Raw genomic sequence first — 12455 nt, forward strand, 5'->3', positions numbered from 1 at the left:
TTTATAAAATATTTGGCATTAACTTTTTAACCTACAAACTATGAAATGTCAAACAAAATATTATATCTACTTTTCTACTTTATCTAATTTCATTTTATGGACTAAAGTAGTTCCATAAATTATTAATTATCTCATGGCTAAGATATTTTATTTTCATACTTTACTAAGTAACTAACCTTATGTACTAAAATGACTTCAAAAATTATAAAACAAAATGTGACCAAACCCTCTGATCTTTCTGTCTCTAAATTTGGTAGTACATCCAAGAAACAGCTCTGCTTTCTACCCTATTTTCCCTTTCTGTGAAAGAAGAAAAATAGGAAGCAGTCTTGTTATTTTTAAAGATCTCCAGGATGACAAGTGTACCATTTTGAATAGTGTAATTTTGAAATATTGTTTGAAAGTAATAATACCATCATTAGCATAAACTGCATCCATTTAATAAAGATGAACTATATTATAGTTTTTTGTTTAAAAGACTCTTCTAACAAGATTTTTTGATATTTTATTTGAAGCTTAGCATTTACCTTACTTATCTAAGAGAAAGGAAAAATTTTAAAAATTTGAAAAACTGCCACTAATATTTACTTGTAGAATACCAGACTACAAATTAAACTAAATAGAGCATATGAATCCAGTGACTTTTGAGGTTGGTTACTCTCAGCTGGGCGTTGAGCTAAGGCCATAAATATTCACGAGAAATTCAAAAGAGTTTTAAATTATTCCTGTTTATTAACAAAGTTTAGACACAAACCATAGTTATAATCTTAAATGTAAGATAAAATACCAATTAAGCTTACTCAGATCTCAAATGCATGCCCTCTATTTCCAATCCAACATACTAAAGACTTTAAACTTCTTTATATAGCGACAGCAATCAATAAGATTGCCCCAAAGATAGCTTTGTTTAAAAAGCTGCCTCTTACAGGAAAGATAAAAGTGAACTCAAGTTATAACACCACCGGGCTATCAGCACCTCCATCCCGAGAAAGGAAGTCATTATAGACACTTAGTTTTATAAGTGAGGCTTAAAGAGAGTACTTCCTGGTCAGACGTTCAGCGTCAACAGCATTTTATACAGCTTTACATTTTGACATTTTACAAAGAACCTTCTAAAAATTTTTCCAGTATTTTTGCCCCCAATCCCCACAAAAGAGGAAAACTTGCTCAAGCTAGACAAATCTTATGTAAAAGTCTACGAAATTCTATCAGTGCTTATCATTACAACATCAAGTAAATAACAAAACCGGTTATTATTATTGATAATTATATCACCTTAACGTTTTAATTGTTTTACATTTACGCACCCTCCATTCTCCCACCCTGCAGGCTACAGTAAGGTTCCACGGGACACACCGTTAGAAGGGAAAGAACGAACTTTAAAAAAGAAGGACAACTTACCATTTCCTTGATAATGAAGAAAAGGCAAATAACCATTCACACTTCAATTTTCAAACTTACAGTTAATTCTCTTGAGCTTGTATATAAAAAAAAAAAAGTCTCCAAGAAACCTTGTACAATCCTAAGAAGGAACTACAGATAAAAGCAGCGTGATCCGGGTGCCCCACGTTACTATCAGCATTGCAAGCTGAACTATTTCCTGTTCCAACGCCCATTGGTTCCCACAGGTGCAAGCGCCCATGGGTGGTGCCGATGTACCCTTCCTTTTCTAAGTGATCCACCAAAGGAGATTGAAGGCTGGCACAATCAATGCTAGGAGCTGTGAGGACAGAACCACCTTGGGTTAATACCAAGGGCCTCCTAGGCTGACTGTGAATTGATTACCTAATTCAAAAGGGTTGAAGAGGCCCCACATAGCACTCTGGGAGGCCTAAGGCGGGAGGGATCGCTCGAGGTCAGGAGTTCGAGACCAGCCTGAGCAAGAGCGAGCCCCCCCCCCCCCCGCATTCTCTACTAAAACTATAAAGAAATTAATTGGATAACTAAAAATATATAGAAATAATTAGCCGGGCATGGTGGCACGTGCCTGTAGTCCCAGCTACTCGGGGAGACTAAGGCAGAAGGATCTCTTGAGCCAGGGAGTTGGAGGTTGCTGTGAGCTAGGCTGACGCCAGGGCAGGCACTCTGGCCGGGGCCACAGAGTGAGACTATGTCTCCAAAAAAAAAAAGGTTGAAGAAAATTTATTTCAACAGACTCTCCCTATTTTCTAAGATGGCACTATTATTAAGAATGTATGTGACTTCACTCAAGAAATACTTATTAATTGCCTTCTCTGTCAGGGCACTGTTCTAGGCACTAGGAATACAGTAATGAACAAAACAAAGTCACTATGGTCATTTACATACTATCTAGTGGATTTCTGAGGATTTCGTATTTAATGAGAAAACCTTCCATAAAGGCAGAAACTACAGAAATATGGAAACTCAAATGTAGTTAGTGCTCACTAAACAGCACTGTAATTAAGGTCGCTGCTATAAACCTAAAAGAGCTTTTCCTGAACCTGCTACACAAAAGTAGGGTTCTTTATGTTGCAAAAAGGCCATGTTGGAGGCAGTGGCATATGTTTCAGCAGAGAAAAGGAAAAACTTCTCACCATGAGTCACCAGTGACTAAGTTCTTTTAATTCAGGCTTAAAACACATTTCAAACCCAATTACTTGTACATGCAGAAAACTGATAACCCCAAATTAACAGCAGAAGCTTGATGACCAATTTTCAGGGTCAACATCAGCATCTAAGAAAATCAAGTGAAATATTTTTAAAGGAATAATGCCCCTGTACTGAATTTTATTATTATTTTGGTCTTACTAGACTTTAATGGCTCACAGCTACGTCAGCAAACTTCCATTAGAGTTTGTAACAATGAACAGAATTTTCTTAGGTTTTAGCCAGACTGAGACACAATCACCTTGGATGTACGGTGTGGTGGTAGGAATGGCTTTTATTTGCATTCAATAAAACAAAAATGTAGTAAATTCAAGACTGCTCAAAGAAAAATATAAAACCCAGAAAGCAAAATGTACAGATAAACTCTACTCTTGTGAGCTATACTTTACTTCCTTAGTGTTTTATTTCCTTATGTTTAAAATAGCAAAACCTTTAAATCAACAACTCAGAGGAATTCCCAAAGCCAAATTTTTCTATTTAGTCATTCAACAAATATTTATTGAGCAATTACTACATGCCAGGCACTGTTCTATGAGTACGGGTACAGTAATGCCTAAAACAAAACCCCTGCCTTCACAGACCCTAATTCTAGCTTAGGAATATATGACAGACAAAGAAAGAAAACATTTAGTAAGTCAGAAGGTGGTAAGTGCTATGGAGAAGAATACAATATGAAAGATGGAACAATAAGTTTATTTGTTCGCAGTTACAAATTGTTTGTATCTCAAAGTAAGACAATTTGCTTTGGAAGACCAGAGTATTAAGCTCTCCCAGACGCTACCTCTGACTCAAGTGAACAACCATTTTCTATTGCAGCTGACAGAGAATCTTATTTCATTTGTTGCTAATATCTAGAGAAAGGAAAACAAACTCCAAAAGACCTGAAGTTAGAACCCATTTGATAAAAACATTATCTAAGGAAATAAAATAACAAATCCCAAACACTCAGAGTCAAAGGCCATTTCAGGAAATATTGTTGATGTTAAAAATGAACATACAAGTTTCCATACAATTGCTACCAATGCATCAAATTTCCCAACTGTCATGGTCAGAAGTGAATTCTTCCTTTAGAAATCCCCATTATCTCCATTTTCTGCAGGCAAATAAAAAAAAAAAAGAAAAATAAATAAAAAAGAAATCCCCATTATCTTTACTGGCAGCAATAATTATATTTTATAATTATATACATAATTATATGCTAATAATATTTAAATACTATTTGAACCTAAAATAAGCATTTAAATTTAATACAATTCAATAATTAAGACACTAGTTGCAGGCTGGGCGTGGGGGCTCACGCCTGTAATCCTAGCACTCCGGGAGGCTGAGGTGGGCGGATTGCTTGAGGTCAGGAGTTCGAAACCAGCCTGAGCAAGAGTGAGACTCCATCTCTACTATAAATAGAAAGAAATTAATTGGCCAACTAAAAATATATATAGGAAAAATGAGCCAGGTATGGTGGCGCATGCCTATAGTCCCAGCTACTAGGGAGGCTGAGGCAGTAGGATGGCTTGAGCCCAGGAGATTGAGGTTGCTGTGAGCTAGGCTGACGCCACAGGCACTCACTCTAGCCTGGGCAACAAAGTGAGACTCTGTCTCAAAAAAACAACAACAAAAAAACACTAGTTGCAGGACACTTGGTTAGATGTTTAAGACACTGTCCTTTTAAAATAGGAAAATGGACACATAGGAAAGATAAGACAAGCATAAATCTTATAAATTACTATTGCGGAGTATATAATGTAATAAGAAAAAAACAACAAATCAATTACTGAGAAAGTAGCAAGGAGAATGATCAGAGAAGGCCTCATGAAAGATGGCAGCAGAAGCAGTTCTGGAAAATGAGAAACAGAAGGCATTCTAGGCAAAAGATATGGCAGGGACAGAGACTTGAAGGTGGCAAATCAGTAAGCACTTGGCCAAGAAGCAGGCCAGTGTGGTTGGGGTACTGTGTGCGTGTGTGCGTATGTGTGTGTAAGTATGTATACAAAATGGGGTGATGAGAACCTAAAAACAGGTTGCTATATCTGTACTAAATTCAGTAGGCAATGGGGAATTATTCATAATAAAGAGTTTGAAAGTGTGAGTAACAAAATCAGAGCTGTACTTTAGGGAGAATAAGAAAGTAACAATGTATACAGGAAGAAGGAAACAGAAAAGGAGACTGGAAAATTGTCACAGAAGTCCTTCCTTTGCACCTTATTAAGGGCTCTCATTAGATCCTTTGAATGTTGAGAGGTATAAAGTAGAAGGTGTACTGAGTTGAAAAACTAGATCTAGGTCATAGTGATCTGGTTTGCCATTGTCTGGGTGACCTTGGGAAGTCATTTACCCTGAGTCTTAATTTCCCTATGTGTGAATCTATTATTCCTTTTTGGAGTCAGGATCCATGGGATTTGGTAAATGATTAGATACTGGGAGTAGAGCAAAAACAGCAATAAAAAATGGTTTCAAGTTATTAAAATAATAAGCAGCGGCCAGGTGAGGTGGCTCACACTTGTAATCCTAGTACTCTGGGAGGCCCAGGTGGGCGGATCGCTCGAGGTCAGGAGTTTGAAACCAGCCTTAGCAAGAGCGAGACCCCGTCTCTACTATAAATAGAAAGAAACTAATTGGCCAACTAATATATATAGAAAAAAATTAGCCGGGCATGGTGGCGCATGCCTGTAGTCCCAGCTACTCGGGAGGCTGAGGCAGCAGGATTGCTTGAGCCCAGGAGATTGAGGTTGCTGTGAGATAGGCTGACACCACGGCACTCACTCTAGCCTGGGCAACAAAATGAGACGGTCTCAAAAAAAAAATAATAATAATAATAAGCAGCTACCATTTATTAAGTGTGTCTGTCACTGTGCTGGGCACTTTACATAAATCACTTCATTTATTCCTTCCAGGAATTCCCAAGAGGTATGTATTCTTATTTTACAGTTGAGAGAATTGAGAGCTGCAATTAACACTTAAGTAACTTGCCCAGGTTCAGGCAGCTGGCACAGTAACAGAAACAAATAGGTGCCTAGGTCACTCTGAGTCTAAGGCCCCCTCTCCTTCCGCTATATGATGCTTTTTTTTTTTTTTTTTTTTTTTGAGACAGAGTCTCGCTTTGTTGCCCAGGCTAGAGTGAGTGCCGTGGCGTCAGCCTAGCTCACAGCAACCTCAAACTCCTGGGCTCGAGTAATCCTTCTGCCTCAGCCTCCCGGGTAGCTGGGACTACAGGCATGTGCCACCATGCCCGGCTAATTTTTTATATATATATCAGTTGGCCAATTAATTTCTTTCTATTTATAGTAGAGACGGGGTCTCGCTCTTGCTCAGGCTGGTTTCGAACTCCTGACCTTGAGCAATCCGCCCGCCTCGGCCTCCCAAGAGCTAGGATTACAGGCGTGAGCCACAGCGCCCGGCCTATGATGCTATTTTTTATGTGGTAGATGAACAACACTAATATTTTTCCTCGTGTTCTGAAGGAATCACTGTCTCTTTATTACCTTTTTGATGTACTAAAAGCCCTCACTGAGGATAAGAAACAAAGTGTGGACAAAAATATAATCTACTAATTTGCTGATCATTAAGTCATTCACTCAATCAATTCCCATTTATTGAGCATCCTTTATACTTTGCTTGATACTAGTTATGGGGGATGCAAAGATGAATAAGACTCATCTCTGTCCTCAACCTAGTCACAAGCTAGTAAAGAACACAGGTAAACAGGGAACTGGTAAACAATGACAGAAGAGAATATTGCATAAGAGATAATGGAGGCATATTATTGTAATTTTGAATTTCTGCTATTAAACCTTGACCTAGGTCATTGTATTTTATTTTTACAGACAGGGTCTTGCTCTGTTGCCTGGGCTGGAGTGCAGTGGTGAGATCACAGCTGACTGTAGCTTCTAACTCCTGAGCTCAAATGATCTTCCTGCCTCAGCCTCCCAAGTAGCTGGGATTACAGGCATGAGCCACCACACCCGGCTGACCTAGGTCATTTTAAAACTATGTTTATGTGGTTTTTGAAAATATTTGTGTATTTACACACACACACCCTTCAGAAAGTAAAGGCTAATGTTCAGAACAGAATGGAAAATTGGCCATGAACTATGATTCTGTGTAGCGCCTCTACTGCCAAGACTAATTAGGTTATTAGTTTATTTAAGAAAGCTTTCTGTCTTGATTAGTGCCATCTATTGTAATGGGTAAATAAAATGTATTTGAACTGTCATAAGCCTTGATTGCTATGGACATAAGCCAGTGTCATTATTTCAGAAAGTGAAACATATAAAAATAAATTATACTGCATAAAGTCCTCATTTGATCTGGAAATAAAAGATTCTCATCATTCCTCAAAAATAGTAGAAAAAAGTAAAATTGAACTCTTAAATAAATACTTTGATAATTGACTATAATATTAACATAAAACATATAATATGAGGTTGATTTTACTACCCATGATTTCACTGAGGCCAGAGTGAGAGGGCCCAAAACACTAGACTCCAGCATGTAAATTCCCACTGCAAAGAGCAAAAGCCACATGGGTCACTCCTGTTTGTTTCATGGCAGTAGGTTTTGCTAGGTGTAAAACATGTATTCCAAACCATCTTCCTCTTCTCACTCATCCTAGGGATGAAAAATGTATATCTGTAAGATAGCTGACAAATGGTAAGGAGATTGATCTGTGATAATAAATCAATAAATTGGCCCCTAAATCATTCTGTTGCCAAAGAATTAGCCCTTTAACTTGCAAAATAAAAATAATTTAGAAAGATTTTAACTATATTTCAGTATCTCTAACAAATCTCAAGTCAGACCAGAAAAAAATACACTAGGTTGATTTATAAAGTAGGTAACCTTAACAATATATGGCTGGAATGATAACATTTATCAATTTAATTCCTATTGGCTATCATACAATTTTTTTAATTTGGTGCCTATATCTTAGAAATGAGATAGATCACATTTTGGACCATAAATTCAATATAACCTATAATTATAGACAGAAAGATAAATATCACTTTTGTTTATTTTACTGAGTCTAAGAAACAATAAAAAACTTTTAATATATCCTCGCAATAAAGCAACCAATTAAATGGGCGAAAAGCTAAACGATCACAAATTAAACTCCCTATGCTGAAATGTAATTATATAATATTCCACAACTTAAAAATACTAATTGAAAAACTATCCACTCTGACAGGAATCTCTCATTGAAAACAAACTGAAAAGAAGTCTTTTCTTAGGAGAGTTACAAAATTCTTTTAGACAGAATCTCCCTTCCTTCCTTGCTTCTATCTTCTTTTTTGGGGGGAGGGAAGAAACAAAGACTGGACGAAGATTATTAAGGAGAGAGGCTTTTAACTAAGACTATTAAAGAAAGTACCTATAGTTTTCATTCATTTTCCTATACTACTGAAACCAAGGAATATGAATACTGACAAGCAATGAGAATGTTTATTCAGGTTGGCTTAAACATTAAGCCAAACTGGATATCAAGGTAGTCTCTAAGATTACAATGGTTTGACTGTTTATGACTCAAGTGGTATAGAAAATGTAAAATGGGTTATTGTATTTACTGGGCAGTATTAGCATCATGCTAAAATAAGACTGACAACAGTTTAAGAAACAAAAAGAATTTGCATTCTGTGGTTGTGGTAGCCATTCATATGGTATGTGTAAGGCTCCACCTTAATCTCTTCTTTTGAAATTGTATTTTGTAACAGAAAAGAAACAGTTTAAATGAGCAAAGGTATAATGATTTCACATATATTTATACTTTCTCCTAGTACAGCTTTATTTTTGGAAACAAATGAAAAAAATTCCCCCAGAACCCCTATTCTCCTAACTCCCCAGGGAATAAAGTTATTATAGGCTTTTTCTATTACTAAAAATTCTATTACAATGAATCTCTCTTTATCATCTCCGGATCAATACCATAATGTAATGTGGTTGAAATGACTGTTTTAGTAATCACTCAGGGGAGTATCAGAGCACTTTCTTTTCTTACAAGGAAATAAATTTAATGTTTTGTCTTAAGAAACAACCATTTGTACCAGTCAGAAATGAGCTAACAAGTATGGTGAAAACTTCTCTGTTAAACATTTCTATTACTTTGTAGAAATATTGGTACTGAGATTCTTAATTCTTCCACAGACCATTTCCTACTTAATATGCACTATCTAATGAATATATGCCCCTCCTAAATAACCTCGTGAGTTAACTGACCTTTTTTCTACTTGAATTCTACCTAGCATTCTAGAAAAATAAATTTACTGTAAAAAAAAATTATACTCAATCCATCTTAACTAAATTATAGTGTCTCATATTTTAAATTTGTATTTGCTGTTGTTGTTCCTCTCATCTGTGTAACTCCTATTTCTCAGGAGAGGACTTCTAGTTAGTGGAATTTTCATAACCACACCACGCTCCATGCTCTCTGAAGCCATATAAGATCTGCTCTGTATCAGGTAATGTCAAATAAAATCTCCAAGCAGTGCATGTCCTCTACTTATCATCACCCAGATGAAAATGACTTTGGTAACTTTTGTCTTGGATTTAAATAGCCGTTCCATGTAAGCCTTCTACATTATGACTTTGGGAAATAATACAGAATTCTTTCCTTCCTCTTCCTTAAAGCTGTCCATACTAAACATGGGCAAAAGTCTTCTAATAAGACACATTCTAAACCTGAAACAAAGGAGACATCTAAATAACTGTGAAATCATACAGTAATTAGATTCCCCATTATTTTCCTAAAACCATCATTTTCTAAGTCTGTTTCTATAAAAAAAGGAAACCAGTTAAAAAGAGAAGTGTGGAGAAGCAATATCAGAGAAAAGGAGAGCTAAAAAAACGTCAAATACGAAACTGCAAGGCACCACCATAACAAAACATGTATATTTGAGTTTGAAAGGTAGTTAGGGCAGTATTAACATATTCCTAGTGCTATGAATAACTAGCCAGGTCATTAATTTAATTTTCACACCCTTCAAAGTAGGAAGCTGGCCCCCTAATTCCCATCCCCTATTATTTCTCACTATTTGGTTCAGCATTTTAGAGAATGAATACCTCCCACCAGGACATACAGTGTCCGGTTTAAATAGGTTTATCTCTCTCCTTAGCTAGTCCTGGAATTAAACCTAAAGCGCAGTCCTGGTAGCTTTCAGGATGAGAAATCAGAAGTCTAACTGGAAGGACTTTCGTTTAATTTAGCTATTAGTTTAGCGACTCCAATACATCTTTTTGAAATTCAGTTTGACCTTCCAACTATCTCCAACACATCAAAGTTAAACAGTCCAGATCCCAAGCCTAGTATAGTCCCTTCAAATCTGCCTCGTAAACATTGATACGGATATGTTGCCAAATCTGAAAAAGTTTTTTTAGCTCCTTGTTGAGCTAAAAATGGAGAATCAATAGTCCAGGAAAATACAAGGGGTCTATCAAAGAAACATCCTAATGAATCCAAAACGTGGGTCTCCAAAAGGATCCCTGTTCCATTCAACTTCTTGCGGCGGGTTGAGGAAGCCCCCTCCACCTTTTCACCTGACCTTCTCGTTTAAGGTCACGAAGCCCCTCACTTTCGAGGCATCCACATCAAACTCTAAGGGGCAAACGCGAAGCCAGCGGGCGGCGAGAAGAGGTCGGGCTGCACAACTCTCGGGATCCTTCCAAGATCTCGGTCCTGCTGCCAGCCCGTGCGTTCCACTTGGGAGATGTTTCATTATATAATCCGGCTCCGCTGTCCGCCCCGGTCCCGGGCTCACACACCACCCTCAGGGAGCTCGCTGCTTGCAGACCCCGGGTCTACACTTGCCCGCGCTGCCGCGCGTCCCCACGCGCCCGGCGCCCGACCCCGACCCAGGCTCCCCGCGGCGGCCGTCCCGGGGGTCTCCACACCCGGAAGGCGCGACCCCTCGCCGACACCCTCGCCTGCCGGGGCGCGCAGGCGCTGCGCGGGCAGGGGCCCGACCTGCACCCGGGCGCCGCCGCCGCCCGCCGGGCCGAGCCTCCGCCAGACGCGCGAAGCCCTCCTGCGGGTGCCCACGCTCAATCCTGCCGTCTCGAGCGCCTGGGGGGACCCCTCCCCTCTCCCCCGAGTCCTCTGGGGGTCCCCTCCTCTCACCCCGCTGTCCTAGCCCTTCTCGGGGACCCTTCCTCTTATCCCGCTGTTCTTGGGGCCCCCTCCCCTCGCGTCTGCTATTCTAGACCCTCTTGGGGTCCCCTCTCGGGGGTCCCCTCTCTTGAGGTCCACTTTTCCGGCCCCTCTCGGGGTCCCCTCGCCTCGCCCTGCGGTCCCAGGCCCTGTTGAGGTCTCCTCTCCCCGGGTGGCGGTCCGGCCTCTCCGGGGCCCCATCCCTCAGACTCTCCGGGACCTTTCCAGTCACCTGCTGTCCCGACCCCTCTAGACGACCTCTCCCCTCACCTCACTGTCCTGGCCCCTCTAGGGGACCCCTCCCCACACCTCCTTATTATGGTCCCTCCTGGGGTGCCCACCCTTCACCCTGCTGTCCCGGTCTCTGGGGGTCCCCTTTCCTCACACCCATTGTCCCGGCCACTCTTGGGGACCCTTCCACTCACACTCTCAGTCGCGGCTGCTCTCGGGGTCCTCACTGCTCAGACCCACTGTCCTGGCCCCTCTTGGGGTCCCTTCCCCTCAGCCCTCTGTCCGGGTCCCTCTCGGGGTCTCTCCCCTCCACAGTCCGCACTGTCAAGCTTGCTCCCGGAACTCCCCTCACCCGGGTCCTCCCTGACCCCACTCCGCCCGGGGTCCCCTCGTCTCGGCTCGCACTGTCACCGCCCAGCGCCCCGGTGCACTCACCTCAGACCTGCTGTCACCACTCCCGGGCCCGGCGTCGCTGCCGCCGCCGCTTCCTCTCCCACACTTGTTCCCGAGTCCCTCTCCTGCGGCTTGTCCCCCGGCGGATCCCCGGGTCGGCTTGCTGAGTGCCGGATCCGGCTGCGCGGAGCCTCCGCCCGCGGTCTCCGCGTCGCGTCCCACTCTGCACGCAGGACCCCGCCGCCCCGCGCCACACCGACCCTCCCGCGGCCGCCGCTGCTGCTGTCCGAGGTGCGTCTCCTGCCAGGGGTGGCCAATCGCACCCGACTGCGCCGAGCGCGCTCCGCCCCACCGTCTCAGTACGCCCGCCCCCTGCCCCCGGCCACGCCCCCAGCGTGGCTCAGATAGGTTCTCGACTGACCTTCCCTGATCGTGGGGCACAGGGCCGGGGCCGGACATAGGTATTTGATTGGAAGCGCCTGGGAAGCCGAGTGGTCGATGGAGCCCGAGGATTGGCGGAGGTGACAGAGGGCGGGGCAGGGCGGGGCGGAGTTCTTCGGACACGGAAGACTTCGCAAATTTAGTTGCCCGCGGGCCCGCTCGGGGTGCGGTCCTTCGTGTTTGTGCTGCTTTAGGGTCAGAGTTCATGGCACTCCTCCCCACGCCTTTACTTTTCTTGGGAGACTCCCAGAGGCCGGCGTATTAAGAATCTTTGGGGAAGACCCCGTTCTCTCACCAACCCCTTGCACAGCGTTCTTAGTAACTCTGCCATACATTAACGTGGCCTGTCATTGCTTAGGATTTGCAGATATTTCCTGGATTTAAACCATTTTATACCTTTATTTGCATTGCGTTCAACAAACGTCAACTTAATGCTGTTGGGGAAAAATCTTATTTTTGTAATACTCGCTGCATACTGGGCACAACTAAGCGTTCTAGACGGGTCACATTTTGATGGGTACAAGGACAAAGCTTTGGAAGTACTTAGTTTGCGGGTTTTGATGACAATAGGAACAGGAACTGTGGTAGGGAAACCCTGTCAGCTTTAGCAAGGTTTCAGGAAGCCTAT

General features: G+C 41.9%; 1 protein-coding gene across 2 annotated transcripts in view; it reads right to left on the reverse strand.

Annotated features, from left to right (window-relative positions):
- The window catches only part of TAOK3 (TAO kinase 3), a 173403-nt gene extending 161689 nt beyond the window's left edge, over positions 1 to 11714 (reverse strand). The window contains exon 1 of one of the 2 annotated variants that reach the window (XM_012756477.3): positions 11429 to 11714. The gene's annotated coding sequence lies outside the window, so the exon portion shown is untranslated. Of the gene's footprint in view, positions 1 to 1401; positions 1868 to 11428 lie in introns of those variants that run through there. The other variant, XM_012756478.3, reaches the window with a different exon arrangement.
- Positions 11715 to 12455: the final 741 nt, after the last annotated feature.

Source organism: Microcebus murinus, chromosome 22, assembly GCF_040939455.1.
Source record: "Microcebus murinus isolate Inina chromosome 22, M.murinus_Inina_mat1.0, whole genome shotgun sequence".
NCBI classification, from domain to species: domain Eukaryota; kingdom Metazoa; phylum Chordata; class Mammalia; order Primates; family Cheirogaleidae; genus Microcebus; species Microcebus murinus.